Below are 17,500 nucleotides of genomic sequence, written 5' to 3' on the forward strand. Positions count from 1 at the left end.
TTATATTATAATATATACTATAATATATATATATATAATATAGATAATATTATATAAAGATAATATACAATTATATGGAAGAAATTTAGATATGAGCTCATTTTGGAATAAATAGGTTTATAATAAACACGAGGCAGTTACATGGTAAAACTTGTGGTCGTATCATTTCCAAAGAGAGGGTTTGGCAACAGAAAAATTTTCTCAATTCAATTTCCTGCCCGAAACGAACCTTGTAATATGTGCTGTATTGTTGTTCTTTGGATTTATTTTTGGTGGTGTGTGAGGTGATACGGGGGGCAATGTTGTGGGCACTAAACAATAGTCTGTCTCATTTAGAGTGGATATCTCGAGTGGTTATATTATCCCGCAAAAAACAACGGAAAAAATCACATTCTGAATAGAAAGGAACATAAAAACAACATCCATATAACTTGTTAGCACAATACCGATAAACAGAACATCAGACTGCGCACCTATTGCGAAAAAAAGAGGTAACTCACCATAGCACACCAGTTAGCCAGATAATAATCCCAAAAGCACTGTCCACACACGCTTAAAGCTTCTCTCTGTCTCTATGTGCTTAATTTTATATAGTAGGTGCTTTCCGCGCTTATAGTCAACTTTTATTTCAGTAGCTAACATCGAAGAAAGTAGAGGGAAATTCAAACTGAAATAAAAAAATAAAAAAAGAATGCTGAAGCGAAAAGGGTTTTCTTTGTTTTGTTTAGTTCGCTGACGAGGATTGTTGATTCTTGAGGTAAGAGGATAAAGTTTGAGGGTTGTGGAGACGAGTGGATTTAGCATGCTATACTTCGGGTTTATTCACCATGGTGTCAGCAGCTAACGTAGATTCTACGTATTTTCAAATGCCTCAGCGTGGTTCCAATCTCATTATCAGTGATACAGTTACAGTGAACTTAGTACTTTTTCTTCTTCTTCTTTTTATAACACCACACAAAATGAATGTCTATACACATGACCATCAATTTGTATTCATAAGTTAAGATCATTGATGTCCATTTCGCGCAAAATAACTAGTAATTTTGAAGAAAAAGTATAAATGGAACCAGACATATTCTTCGGTATTAGCATAAAAAATTCCATAAATAAACATACATAAACAACAACAACGCATATATATATTTTGTAGATTGACATATAGACTAGAAAGTTCCAGAAATAAACTGTGGCAAAAAATCATTTTCCAGTACATAAACAATTCCCACAAAAATAAAATAATAAGATATATATTTTGCAGTAGACACACACGCACACATATGTCTACACATCGCAGAAAAAATCATGTTTTGAATTACATTTGACCATTTTTTGAATGATCAAAAAAAAAAAAAAAAAAGGGAAAAAAAAGAAAATAGACTAGTTAAAAATGCCAGGCATTGCCCAGGAAGAATTTGCTTTCCAGAATAGGTACAAATGCACAATCAGTAAAGCAATAACTACAGACAGTATATCATTTGGTGAAGAAATACATTTGTGGAACTGAATCGTTTTACTCAAAGTATACAGAGACTACAAAGGTTTTGCTCCACACACTCTGCTACACACCTACTTGGCGTATCCTTCCCTGTATTACTCTCCACATCAACATTCAGCCATAGGCAAAAGTAAAACCTCAGGAAACTTCGTTTTATCTGCATACAGTATTTTTATTCAAAGTTTATTTAATAAGAAAGGCAGGTTTTGTTTCAACTACACTCTACTTTACCAACTACTCTAATGTCATCCAGGGGATTAAATAGAAAAGGAATTTAAACGGGTAGTCGGCAGTGAGGTTTATTTATGAGATATTTTCCGGGATCGGGAGGGATGTAGTGAGGCAGCCATACGTCTTTTTCCACGGGACTTTCAACCCTATTTTCGCCTTAGCCTGCGTCGCATCTTAAAAGGAGTTACAAAACCCGCAAACCCAAACCCCCCGTCTTGGAAGACCATCGGCCAGGACTACTACCCACCCGCGCTAAAATTTAGTCCGAGCAATTGCTGAGCTTCTCAGGCAGTTGGCTGAGAGCTCGTGGGCCTGTACACACCATTTATAAGTATTGGCTTTTTTTGTTTTTTTTTATTATTGATGCTCGTTTTTTTATTGTCATTGTGTCTATCATTTTTTTTAATTTAATAAATGTGTATCTTTCTGTCCATTTAGATTTTATTAAATTCTTACACGCTAACCTAAATTATAAGAATTGCTCGGCTCTAGGGCTGTGTAAAATCGACCCTTACATTGGTAGGCAGCCCCGGGGTATTTATGTACAAAATTTTATTTTGCAAAAAATATTGGTATAACCGGAAACCCCGCCTTTGCGTTTATTAATGTCTTTTTCAAAATTTTTTTTTTTGTTTTTGAAACAGTTTAGGAAATGGTTTTTAAAGGGAAATTAAGATTTGTTCCCGTTGTTTAGTCTTTTGGATAAAACAATGTTTTTTTTTTTGATAATAAAAATATCCAGAAAACGTCTTTAAAAGGGTTTGGCAATGTGTATTAAAAAGAAAGTGAACTTGATTTCTTGATCTTCCCCTTGTTGTACTTCATTTTGGGGGTTTTAATTTTTTTTCATATTCACCCAGTCGTACGGGACCCCTTTAGTTGTATCGGCTTTTTAACCCCCGGGAAAAATTGGTTTGTATACGTGATTTTTTTGGGGGAGGGGATTTTGGCCAGGAAGTGAGTTTTAAACTCAGCCAGGAAAAATGTACATGGGAAATGTTTTTTTTTTTTTTTCAAATTTTTCAGTGTACGCTATCCCGCGGGCCCCCCAGGGATTTTATACATTTTTTCAAATGACAGTTTTGCTTTTCACCCTTGTCCTATTTTTGTTGATGTAAATTTTTTGCAGTTTTTGGGTTCTTTGTGCTCGGACATACAGCAAAAGATTGTAAAAATTTTGTTGCTCTGAGAAAGAAAAACCTTTACCAACACTGAAAAATGGTGAGTAAAGTTTGATTTTTTTTGTAACAGATTTTTTAAATCAAGAAAATTGCCCACAAATTTCCCAGTATTCTTTTTGGGGTTGATTTTTTTTTAAAAAAAGCACAGACTTTGTTGGGGGTAAAGTTTAGGTATTTTGTTCTTTATTGAAGACCCCTTTTGAGTTGTGAAACCTTTAAAATTTTAATGAACGTAATTTTCTGATCAATTTCCCCAAATCCAATTCAATAGCAGACCATGAGAAGCTTTGCTTTCCCTTTGTGGTTTTAAAGAGATCCTTCTTTTTAGAAAAAAAAACTAAAGCACCAGCCCCGCTGTTGGTCCTTTAAATCCCCCATGAAAACGAAGGAAATGAAAATCAGCCTAAAGGAAAATTTTCCTTTACAGAAATTGCGAGTTTTACTAAGTAAAACGGGAAAAAAATGTTCAAGGATAATCTTGTTTTTTCAAAAAAAATTTTAGTTTAAGATTGAAAGCATTTTATGCAACACTTAGTACCCAAAATAATGTTTTGCTAAAGGGTATGAATGTTAGATTTTTAGTAATGAACAATTGTCCGTGCCAGTTTTTGCAAGTGATAGTCCCAGCACTGCGAACGCTAAGGCCATGACGTAGACCTATATTTAAAACCCATTATCAAAAAAACCAGTCTTCAAAACCGGGAAACCCCATTTTAACCATAGAACTATCCCAACACCTCGTACCCAGTTTCCTCAACCCTCGTTTTCCCTAACCCTTCCTCTGTGAGCCCAAAACCCTCTTGCAGCCCCAAGATCTAGTGTAATTTCCCGGTTTATTAATGGGGATAATAAGGGGTAGAAAAACGTGATGCCGGTAATTTTTAAAAAATTGCCAAGCAAAAAAATCCCCAATTTTTTTGAAGCAAAATTTTTCACTCAATGACCCCATGAAACGACGGGATAAAATTTGAACAAGGATTCGTAAGATTGAAAGGGTCATTCCAGAGGGACATGATGAAACCAGGTTTAAAAGTTGCAAAATACTTTTAAAGGGTTTCATGCAAAAAACTATTTTTAATAGGGGTTTCAGTTTGCACAATTATTATTTGGGAAGAATTTAGAAGGGCTTTAAGGGACAAATTTGGTAGTGTAAGAATTTTCAGGGGATTTTTTTAGAAAAAATAGAATCAAATTAGACTTAAGAAAGGGAAACAGTCGCCAAAAAGTTTTTCATTTTTAAAAATTGAACCCGCAGTTCTTTCGGGTGCAAGGGATTTTCCTAATAAAATTTGGGGGTTTGTAACACTAACTTTTAAAAAGAATTTTTCTTCAAGGTTTACCAGAAAGTTTACGACCCTTTGGGTTTGGGTTTCAGGTGAAGTGGTTCTTTGACACAACTGGGTCACGAATAGGGAAAGTATTTGGCACTGTCGGAATAATGCTTTTTATTGAGGAAAAGGGCTTTTTCTGGGGGGGTTGGGTCTGTCAATTCGAGTCTATAATGCTAATAGTGGCCGTACTCCCGCTTTCCCCCGCTCCAAAGGAAAACCTCCCCAAAAAGATTGCAGGGGAAGGGCCTCTGTCTAATGTTTTTTGGCGATTTTTACACCCGGGTCATCAAGATCCCCCGATGCCCGGGTTTACAGCAGCCGCAAAAAAAGGAACAATCACGGGTTTTTCAGAATGCTGTCCCCTTTTCGGGAAGCCAGCAGTTTTAAAAACTCCCGAAAATCTGTTGGCAAATTTTAAAAGGGAGATGGATTTATGCTTAGTGTTGATAAGAATTTAGTGGGTCGACCTTTAAAAAAAAGTTTGAAATTAAGGTCAGGAATTGCCTGCATTCATTGACACTGGATTTTTTGCATCCTTTTTTGAAGTCTCGGTTTGAAGTCTTTTAAGGGAATTATCCACGTTCCAAAGGAGCCAGGTAAATTATTAGTGTTTGGTGATTTGTTGATTTTTTAGAAAAAAAAGGGATTTGGGGATTTTTTTTGCCCCGGGGGATTTTAGCCAAAACACACGGGATTAGTTGTAGTTGATTGAAAACTGTGATTTTCCGGGTTCCTTAAAATTGGGCCCTTTGATCAAATGCGTGTTTTGAATTCATTTGGGTTCTTTTCAAATCGGGCCCGGGAAACAGACTTATCTTTCTTTGTTTTAAAATTGGGGAGTCCCTGTAACCTATAAAGACACCAGGAATTTCTAAATTTCCCTTTTGAAAAGGAAAACAGAAAGGGGTTTTTGATTTTATAAACGCCCCTTTTTCAACAACCATTTCTGTGTCTAGATTTCTCAAAAAAATGCTAGCATTCCTCCAATGAGTGCAAATTTTAAATTTTATGTTCAGTAAATCGTGGTTTTCCTGATGGGGGTTTTTAACATAGGGAGGGTCTTTTGGGCATGATTATCAAATTCCTCATTCAGTTGCAAGTTACAGAATAGGAAAGTTTAAAATAGGGGGCCCAGTTAATACTTTACCTCGCAAAATTAAGCTCAAAAATGGTAAGCTACAAACAAAAGGGGGAAGAATTTTCAAACTCAAACCCAATTTAAAATAGCAATGATAGGTAGTGCCTTTCATTTTAATTCTGGGGGTAGTAACCCAGGCAAATCTTCCAGATTTGGGAAATTTAAAAAAAGGGAACAAAGGAGAAAGGGTCTTCCCTATTCTACAGAAGCACAAGGGTTTTTTTGGGATGGTGATAAAATGATTTTGGTTAAAACCCAAAGGGTATTGTGCTTTGGATTACCAGGGTGTGCAGCCCCTTTATTTTTTGGGACAGTGGCGCCCTTCCCCCAGCGGCCAAAGACTTTTAAAAGTTGAGTGTCAGTAAAAGGGCTTAAAGCAGGATTTAATTGAAACATCAATGACCCCATGGTTTGAAAATTGTGGTTCTAGTGGAAAAAAAGGAGGGGTTCATCGTTTTTGTTTTGACTACGGGCCCCAATTTGGGAAAATTTTTAAAATAGGAGTACATATCCATTTCCCCAAAGGATAAGAAGAAATTTGACAGTCCGGAGAAGCACTTTTCTTTTTACTCTGACTCTAGAGCAGGAAACTGGATTTATAGGGGTTTAATAGGCAGATCGCCCTAAAAAAAGGAAATTTTGGGTTTGGACAAAACTTTTTTTCAAGGGAAATTCGAATGCCTTTTGGGTTTTTTTAAAGCCCGCTCCAAGCATTTTATAAAGAGGCTAGCTAACTTGGTTTTGAGTCCATTTTTAAGGACGTCATCACTTTTTTAATTTTTAAGATGATATCTTTATCTATAGAAAAAGCTTTTCAGAAAAAAAAAAAAAAAACTTTTGATCATCTGGAGAAACCTTATTTTTTGGTCTCATGCAGGTTTTAAAATTTAAAAACAGGGCAAAATGGAGATTGTTTCCCCAGAACTTAAATTTTTAGGTTTTCCTCTTTTCCCTGCTGCAGGTGACAGCCGCCCCTTTTTTTAAAAGTGAAGGCCATATGTGCCTTCCTACACCCACCAAACTCACAGCAGGTGAGAAGGATTATGGGTGCTGCCCGGATATTTCCGCAGACATATCAAAGTCACTCTAAAATAAAATGCTTACTTTTGATTTAAAATAAGAAGAATGCCACGTTTGTATGGGGAACCAGAAAATGAAAGGGCTTTAGTTAGTTTGAAGGAAGCAAGGTTTTGCTCCTTTTCTTGAAAAGTTTCCCAATTTCGACTTGCGTTTTGAAATCCATTTCAGATTTCAAGTCAGCGGGGCCCTTGGTGCTTTTTTGATCCAAAAGCTTGGGGAACAACCTCACCCAGTTTCTTTTTTCAGTGCAAACTTTTGAGGTGCAGGATTCGTTAATCAGCGACCCAGTTGGGGAGGCTTTAGCTGTTGTTTTAAGCTATTAAAAAATTTCAAACCATAGTTTATGGCCCTAAATTATGTCTATACGGAAACATAAGCATTTGTCTAATTTTAAACTTTCCCAAATAAAACTGCTAGAATGACCGCTGGAGTCATTAAAAAAATGGGGTTTTGAAATTTTTAAAATCTTCTATAAAGAAAAGGGGCAAAGTAAAACAGGGACCCCGATCTCTTAAACTAGGGAGATTAAACCCAAAACACCCGTAAAATTTGACCACCTTAGATCCCCCAAATATTTTTTGCATTACAGGTTGAAGACTCTCTTTACAAAGAAATCATTTGATTTTCTTGAAAGGGCGATCATTCCCTAAGCGGGGAAATTTCCTGCAAAAAATTGGGGCGAGTTTGGGCTTGATAGATGGAGTTCTATATACGCCCAAAATAAGGCTTCTAGTTTTGGGAAGTCAATTGGTATTCCTTTTTAAATGCCCGATTACATGCCCCGGCCCTTTTCTCCTAATAGTAAAAGCTGGGGCATCCTGGGACCTATCGTTTCATATAGGAAAAATCCAGGAATTGTAATTTTCCTTGTGGCATTAGTTATTTCTAGGAATTATGTAAGTAAAGTGTCGACCTGTTTTAAAAAACTAAAGTCAAAAAAAGGGGTAGAGCGACCCTTAGCAGATTTTCCCCTTTCAAATTAAAACTCCCCCGAGCGGGGCCCGCATGGATCTCGTTTTAATTGCCTAAGTGGAAAAATGGGTTTCAAGTAGGGCTTGGTGATTGTAGATCAGTTATCACGTTTTTTCTAGTTTTACCCCTTTAAAAATAAACCCAAACCGTAAAAATGGCACAAAGCTTTGGGTTAATGATTTTATTAAAAATCTTGGCCACCACAAGTTTCATATGTGATAATGGGACGAATTTTTTAATTTTTCTTTTTCCCGAGCGGGTTTTTAAGCTGTGGAAACTAAGATAAACTTTACAACCCCTTATCATCCAGAAAATAAAGGGTATGTGAAAGGGGTAACAGAATAGTTTTAAAATATTTATATGCACTTAAAATGAGAAGAATCCCCGCCGATGGGGGCCGATGATACCTCAGTTGGGTTTTCTATCAATTTTTCAGTTAAAAGGTCGGTTAAAAAAACCCAAACCCTTTTATTTTATGCTTTGGGCAATTTTTTTTTTTTTATACCCTTATCCCCGTTTGGGTTAACAAAAAAAATTAAATGTAAAAAACCTGTAAGAAAGGGTTTTTCAAAGTTAAACAGGCACGTGATGCAGCGTATTGCAAGTAAACAATGTAGAGAATATAACAAAGATTTTCGTTGAAAAGGGAAATCTATACCTGCTTTCTTTATTTGGGGTGTTGGGAGTTAATTTTACGAAAAAATCCCCCTCAGAAAGCCCCTGGGTCTGATGGACGCGGGGCAGGTCCCCTTTAAGGGTCACAAAGCGCACGGACCTGTGATTTTTTGGCCCAAAGACCGGTAAAGAAAAAGGTTTTTCGACTTCTCGTAATTTTATTGCTGCCCTACGAGGCACAAAGGGCGAACTGGAGGGTAGTGGTTTCCCGATGGGGGTTTTTGTAGAACACTCTCCCGATGACCGGGAAAATGTTTTGATGTTTCTCTTGTGAGAAAAATTTACCGGTAAATTTTTTTTTAAGTTTAATGTATTACATTGGGAAGTTAAAATATTTTTTTCGGTGATTGGGATATGTTTTTTATAATGTTAGGGGGGAACCTTAATAAAAAAGATCAAAAATTTCCCGTGCTTGCATAGGAAAAAGGTCCCCTTTATTTTTTTTCCACATGAAAAAACTCTGGCCCAATTTTACAAACAGCCATTGCATGGTCTTCCTGGGCCCCTGTCCTGATGAGTTGTTTGATCAATGAAAACCAAATGGATCTGATGCTGTTTGCTGCTGTCATCCCAGTGGATTTAATGGCATGACCTTTTTGCAGCCCTGTTCCCCGCATCCCACCACCTTTGGAGTCCCACGGCCTTTGAATCCTGCCCTTTTCTCTGCCCTGATTTTCCTTTTTTTCTTGTACATTGCCAAAAGCAAGGCCCCGCAGTGATATTTGGGCCTCGGAAACCCGAGTACCTGCAACCCTAGGGCCCACTGAATGTGAGCCCCAAAGGGTTTCCCCACCAATTCCAGCCTATTTTGGTGGAAGGGTGTCGGCTCTCGCCTTGAGCCGATAGTCAGTCGAGGGGTTTCCCCAAATCACCCCTCCTTTTTCCCGGGGTGGGGAGGGATTAGTGAGGCCGCCCTACGTCTTTTTTCCCCGGGACTTTCAACCCCATTTTTGCCTTTGCCTGGTCGCATCTTAAAGGAGTTACAACCCGCAAACAACCCTTGTCTTTGGGAAAACCATCGGCCAGGGGCTATACCTACCCCCGCTAAATTTTCGTCAGAGCAAAATTTTGAGCTTCTCAGGGGAGGGTTTGGCTGAGAGCTTTTGGGAACCCGTACACACCCTTTTTAAGGGATCTGGCTTTGGTTTTTTTCTTTTTTTTATTATTTATGCTCGTTTTTTTTTGTCATTGGTCTATCTTTTTTTTAATTTAATAAATGTGTTCTTTTTGTCCCTTTTGGGATTTTATTAAAAATTTTTACACGTACCAAATTATAAGAATTGCTCGGCTCAGGGGTGGTAAAAAATCGAACCCCACAGATTTATAATAAGCATTTAAAGTTATACACCCCACTCCACAAATAATTTTTTGCATATATATGTTTAAAAATTTTTGGTTTTTTTACAATTTAAATTACAAAAAAAGCTAATGTATGTATATATTCACAGGGTCCCTACAGTACATTTTAAAATATGTAATGGGGTAAACATACACACATGTTGTGGTTTTATAATTTAGATATAAAAAAATCTATACAGAGAGAGAGATGTGTGTGCATATATAAAAATTTTATCTTTACGCACACATCTCTCTATATATGCACATACGGGTATCTAAAACACCCATGTATATGTGTGGATAAAATAACTTATATAGTAATATATATACATATATACTGAAAAATCTATGTTATAACCCTATTTACTATATATACATATAAGTATAAAACAATTATGAATATATATACACCCAAAAAAACACAAAAAAAAATTAAAGTAATATGCACAAACAAAATCAGTCAATATAAAAAAATTATCCAATGTATATATATGTGTGAAACAACAAAAATGGCTTGTGTGTATATATATAAGTACACAAATATACACATTGATATACATACTTATAAACAGATTTATAAATTCCTTAGTTTTCTGTTTTATTCGTTAAAATATAATTAGTTCTTTGATAATATACCACGTTACAGGAATTGCTTGATCAGTCAATGCGTAAATACCTTGAACTGAGCGCGTAGAAGAAATAATGTGTGCACTTAGGCATATCTAATCCTTATTATCTATTTTGCAACTTTTTTTAGAATATGTTTGGCAGCAGCAAATTACTTGCCACCTTTCAATGGAAATGGTAAAGGCTATGGGAATACAAATGGAAATGGAGTACATAGAAACGGCAATGGAAATGGTAATGGCGTCAATGGAAATGGAAATGGTGTGAATGGTAATGGGGCATATGTTAATGAAATGGTGTAAACAAGAGTGAATGGAGCATTCAGAAATGGAAATGGTAATGGCGGTTATGGAAATGGAAATGGTGTAAATGGTAATAGGGTATACGTTGATGGAAATGGTGTAAATGGTAATGGGGTGTATGTCAATGGAAACGGTGTAAACGGAGGATATTACAACGGAAATGGAGTGACCGTGTACGCCAATGGTATTGTGGATCCCTTCAGAGCTCTAGCTGATGCCATTGGCGGTGTAGGCGTCCCAGGTGTGGACTACCCCATCCTGGCCTTCGTCCCCTCCACAGGGTTCTCCTGCAGCGGCCTACTTCCTGGATATTATGCTGATACATCTCCCGAGGCTGGTTGCCAGGTGAGTGGCAAGACTTCTCTAAAAGTAAAGCTAATTTTTTTTTTTTTTTTTTTAGAGTAAAATATAGATAAGAATGGGGGGGGGGGACAAGAATACTTGCAATACGATTTTCTAGATTAGGAATCACTATTATCAACTGAGGTTAAGTAAAAACTAATATATTTCACATTTTTCCAGTAGTGTTTGCAAATACACGTAAGAAGCAGTAAGAGAGTGAGGTGGCTTGAACAGAGCCATGTACAGATATATGGAAAGGAATTAATTGGACTCATTGCTGAGTTACTGAACATATTAGCAGAACAAATTAAGAATTTTTATTTTGTTTGCGATTAATAAACATATGCATTTCAAGTATTCCATATCTGTCAGGCAGGAGGCAGAATCGACTCTTTGCTTTGTCCCAACGGCACAGTGTTTAATCAGCAATACTTCGTGGCTCCAGTCTCATTGGCAGTGATACAGTTGCAGTGGACATATAAGTTTTTTTTTTCTTTTTCTTTTAACATCACACAAAAATGCATATAATTTTTTGTTCATAAATTATGATTATTGGTGTCTATTTCACTTAGAATTACGAGTAGTTTTGAAGAAAAAGAATTAATGAGCAGAACTTTTTTTCGTTATTAATACACAAATTCCATAAATATACATACATAAACACAAATATTTGTGTGTAGATTGACTGATAGACTAGGTGAAAGTGCAAGATATTACCTGGGCAAAAATTCGCTTTCCAGGATATAAAATATTGCGCAAAGAATAAAACAATAACTGCATGTAATACATTTATTCATGCATACATCCGAATACAAACATGTAGACTGACAGAGATTAAGTAAAAGTGCCAGGCATTGCCCAGGCAGAAATTGACTTTCCAGAATATGAACAACTGCACAATAAATAAAACAACCAAAGACAGTATAAAATTTGATGAAGAAATACATATGTGGAACTAGATCGTTGTATTCAAAGTATACATTCTTCATTTTTTATCTCGTCTACAAAGACAGGCTTTCCTCCATCCACTCTCTGCTATACGTCTACTTGGTATCCTCTTTCCCTGTTACTCTTCGTATCAAAATTCAACTCTAGGCTGAAGTACAACCACAAAAAATGAAGATTTAGCTGTATACAGTATTTTTGTTCAAGGATTTGCTTCAACTATTTTCGACCTCACCATATACTCTGATATCATCCACCCGTTGTTGTTCCTCGCGTCAGCTTAGCCAAGTGATCCAAGTTTTAACAACTTTGAATCTCAAGGAATTAAATAGGGAAGGAACTTATACAGACAGTGAACTTTATTTATCAGATTAGATATGTATATCACTCTTGTATCATCATTTATCTTCTTTATACATATCAATTTATGAATGTTTAAAATTTAATTACTATAAGATAAAGAATATGCGTATAGTACAGTACTTTATCATCAGAGCTTTTACACACACATCATATGTGTATGTGTATGTCTGCTATTTAACATATATATTTAAATAATTGTGTGTGCATATATATCCGATATATTATCTCACACTCTATACATTGTACATGTGTGTGTGTATACACCAATGTGTTGGTTTACAATATATTCTATATATATTTATATCTACCTATATAATATGTTATATTTATCCATTTATATATATATAATTATATATATTATAATAATTTATATTATAATATATATATATATATTATATTCATAAATGTTGTTAGTGTAGTGTTATATACAGTGTATAGTATTATATGTGTCTGTTGTGTGGTATGCAGTGTATAGTATATATATATGCCTGTGTGTGTACATGTATACATATATATTTATATATTTACAGACACACAACCAGAGAAAAAAAACATATATATTTTTGTATGCACACACAAAATCACTCACATATAAAGTTTTCCATATATATATAATATATATATATATATATATATATATATATATATATATATATATATTTTTTTTTTTTTATGGAATATAATGTACAGAAATATAGTATATATACATATATACACATATACATACACAAATATGTGTATTTTTTTCTTATTTAATAATTGATAAAAAATCATGTACAAAACATGTTTATTTGCACACACACAGATATATATATATATATATATATATATATATATATATATATATATATATATATATATATATATATATATATATATCAATGTGTGTATAGTAATACTTAAACAATTTAATATACACAGACATAAACAGGTTAATTTTTTGTGAGGAAATTTAAGTTGAATATCTTATTTACTCACTTTTTTAGGGGGGGGGGGGTTCTAATTACTTTTTTGGTGTAAATATATATACATATATTTGTACACACACACACACTCACACACATTGATATACATACATACATACAGGTGTGTATATGCTTTAGATCTGTGTGTATAAATTTCAGTTGATTATACGTTTTATTCGGTAATTTTAACTTTTTTTTTTTTTTTTTTTTTTTTTTTTGAGAATATAGCGCAAGGAATTGCTTGATCAGTTAATAAGTAATTACTTGACCTGAGCGTGTAGAAGAAAGCGAAGAGCAGCTATATAAAGCGGGGATCCAAACACAGTCGTCATCGCGCTTCCACATCTCGCTCTTTCTTCTCGCTGCATCTATACGTGTTTCTATCGATAAAGATTCTTCTGGAAGAATCTGAAATGATTTCCATTAAACCCAATTTCATATTACTAAGTAAGGAGAACGCTGATGTGTCATATATACATATATATAAATATAATATATATATACATATATATATATATATATATATATATATATATATGTGTGTGTGTGTGTGTGTGTGTGTGTGTGTGTGTGTGTGTGTGTGTGTGTGTGTGTGCGTGTGTGTGTGAATGTGCGCTACATATATGCATGCTATCATCTTTTGCCTATAGAGCTAAATGCGTAGATATTATGAGGCATTTTTCATATACAAATTTGATATTATTATTATTATTATTATTATTATTATTATTATTATTATTATTATTATTATCATTATGTTCTATCTTGCAGCTCTCATTGGAATATTCTCGGCAGAAGCAAATTACTTGCCACCTTTCACTGGAAATGGTAACGGGAATACAAATGGAAATGGAGTATATAGAAACGATAATGGAAATAGTAATGGCGTAAATGGAAATGGTGTATATGTTAATGGAAATGGTGTAAGTGGAAATGGGGCATATGTTAATGGAATTGGTGTAAATGGTGTGAATGGAGCATTTAGAAATGGAAATGGCAATGGCGGATATATCAATGGTAATGGTGTGAATGGAAATGACACACGGAAATGGTAATGGTGCTAGTGGAAATGGAAATAGTGTATACGTTAAGGAAATGGTGTAAATGGCAAGGAGCATATGTTAATGGAAACGGTGGAAATGGTAATGGAGTGTATGCTAATGGAAACGGTATAAACGGAGGATATCACAACGGAAATGGAGTGACCGTGTACGCCAATGGCATTATGGATCCCTTCAGAAGCTCTAGCTGATGCCATTGGCGGTGGAGGCGTCCCAGGTGTGGACTACCCCATTCTGGCCTTCGTCCCCACCACCGGGTTCTCCTGCAACGGCCAACTTCCTGGATATTACGCTGATACTTCTCCTGAGGCTGGCTGCCAGGTGAGTGTCAACCGATGTAAAAGCAGTAATAGAGTAAGGTGGGTCTTCAACAGTCTTGTACTGATATATTGATAGAAATTGACAATTAAACACACACACACACAAATATCACTGTTATCCACTGTAAATGAACTTGATTGGTGAGTTACCGAACATAATCCCATTATTTTTAATTTCTTTAAGAATAATCAGCAGTTACTATTGATGCATTTCAGGTGTTCTGTATCTGTCAGGCAGGAGGCAGGATCGATTGGTTCCTTTGTCCCAACGGCACAGTGTTTAATCAGCAGTACTGCGTGTGCGATTGGTGGTACAACTTTGGCTGTTCCCCGGCTGAACAGTTCTACAATTTGAATGCTGAGATTGGAAAGCTGAATGGAAATGGATACACGAACGGCAATGGTTACACAAACGGCAATGGATATACCAATGGTAATGGAAATGGTGTTATCAACGGTAGCGGGAATGGCTACACCAGCGGCAACGGGGATGGAGTTACTAATGGTAACGGAAATAGATATACCAACGGCAACGGAAATGGAGTTATCAATGACAATGGTAATGGAAATGGATACTCCAGAAGTAGCGGAAATGGGTACACCAACGGAAACGGTAATGGATTTATCAATGGCAATGGTAACGGAAATGGATACACCAACGGTAACGGAAATGATTATAGTAACGGCAATGGCTACACAATGGTAATGGCATTGTCAATGGTAATGGAAATGGATATACGAATGGAAATGGTAATGGGTACAGCAATAGCAACGGTAATGGTGCTATCAATGGAAACGGCAATGGTAATGGTAATGGGAACGGTAATGGATATTACTATGGTGCCCCTAATGCTAACGGGAATGGTAATGGTGGAGCGACAAATGGTAATGGCATTAATGGACTCTATCACACGCCGAGCTTCTAAACGACGAACCCTATTTCCTTTCTTTCTCTCGCTTTTTATTTATTCATCTTGTTTTCGAATGTAAAAAAAAAGAAAAAAAGAAAAAAAAAATCGTTTAAAGTGCTTACGTAATGTATTTCATTTTTCAGTGGTAATGACTATAGTCATTTACAGGATCTTAGGCCAAAAAAGTTATAAATTTTTATTTTTTTTATTTATTTATTTTTTATGTATTTAAAGATATATGAAATTTAATCAGTTGAAATCTGTTAGATAATATTTGAATTGGTTATGACTTTTCCAGTTGTTTCTTATAATTCTAGTTTCTGTATCAGAATGTTTCACTTTGAGTGATTTATCAATTTTGTACACGTGTGCCCTGGTATTTGATGTGTACTGGCTTGTATGTTTATGGTATAATATAGACATCTTATATTTTGAAAATATATCTTATTGAGTTGCAATATTTTTTTTTGTTAGATCACATATACTAGAAAAAAAAATGTAGAGCATAGTAATGATATCTCCCCAGCATCTGCTTATGAAGTCATATATACATTCAGATAAACGCACAGACACAGAGATACCCATATATGTATATATACACATTTATTTATAGATACATATATAATATACATATATACATATGATATATATATATATATATATATATATATATATATATATCATATAAATATATAATATAATATATATATAAATAAATATATTAATATATATATAATTAATATATATATACTTATATATATTATATTAAATATATATATATATATGACACGGGGAGAAATGTAGTGGGTACTCAGCTATAAATTACCTATATGAGTCTGGCTCTTTTAGAGTGATGACTCGAGTGCTTAAAATGATCCGTAATCACATAAAAAAATCACCGTTTCACAAGTAATGTGACTTAAAAACAGCATCCATATACATTTTTAGCACACTATCGATGTACAGAACAGTTGATTTAACTATTTACGAAATAGAGGTAACCCCACCATATCACAAGCACCAGTTAGCCAGCTAATTATCCAAACACAAGCTTAAACCTTCTCTTGGTAATGGTTTCTTTTTGTTTTTTGACGAGGATTGATGATTCTATGAGGTAACAGGATAAATTTTATGCGATGTGAGACGAGTGGATTTAGCATGCAGTACGGTATGGTATTCATCATGGTGTCAACAGATCTGAATGTTCATTTTGCGTAAAATATTTAATAGTACATTTTTTTTAGTAGTATATAAATTCCATAAACATGCATACATAAACATCCACATCCACACACATATATATCGTGTGTCTAGAATAACAAATAAACTAGGTGAAAGTGTGATATTATTAGCTGGGTAAAAATCGCTTTCCAGGACAATTGCTCAGAGAATAAAACAATAACTGCAGCGTATCATTTAATTAATATATTTTACAGAACACACACACATATATCACAGAAAAATGCATGACTATAATTACATTTAACCATCAATTTTTGTTCATAGGACATGATCATCCATGTCCATTTCCTTTGCAAATGGACATGCAATACATGCATATATACACACATACAAACATATAAGTAGATTAACAAATAGACTAGGTAAAAGTGCCAAGCATTGCCCGGACGGAATTTCCAGAATATGAACAATTGCACAATCAATAAAACAACAACCACACGTATGTGTATATTTGTTCAAGAAATACATTTGTGGAACTAAATATACTACTAAATGTTGTACTCAAAATATACACACTTTGTTTTTCATGTCATCTACAGAGACAGTCCCCCCGCCCCCTACACAGACACTCTGTGCTACACACCTTCCTTGTGTTACTCGACAATGTCACCACACACACAACCATACAGTATCACCTAACATACCACCACGCCATGTCACACGCACCCCACCACACGGTGACACACAATGGCCTCTTTCACACAAGGAAACAACTAGTGTCCGCCACCGATGTCATACATTTGTTGGCTCGTGTGAAAGAGGCCTTAATCAAGGAGGTTTCCACCAATCTACGGGCATGGTCATCAGCGGAAGGAAAGACAATACGCACAACTGACTTACCCATCTGATGGCCTGTGTCCCACCGGTAGCAGAAGAGTGTCCCCTGAATATAACATATTTCTGTTGGGGCAAACGCTTAGTAAGACTCACGCCTGTCTCACCAAAGTATTTTCTATTACATAAGGCATAGGTGCTCACCTT

This window comes from Penaeus monodon, chromosome 40 (genome assembly GCF_015228065.2).
Source record: "Penaeus monodon isolate SGIC_2016 chromosome 40, NSTDA_Pmon_1, whole genome shotgun sequence".
Classification (NCBI taxonomy): Eukaryota; Metazoa; Arthropoda; class Malacostraca; order Decapoda; family Penaeidae; genus Penaeus; species Penaeus monodon.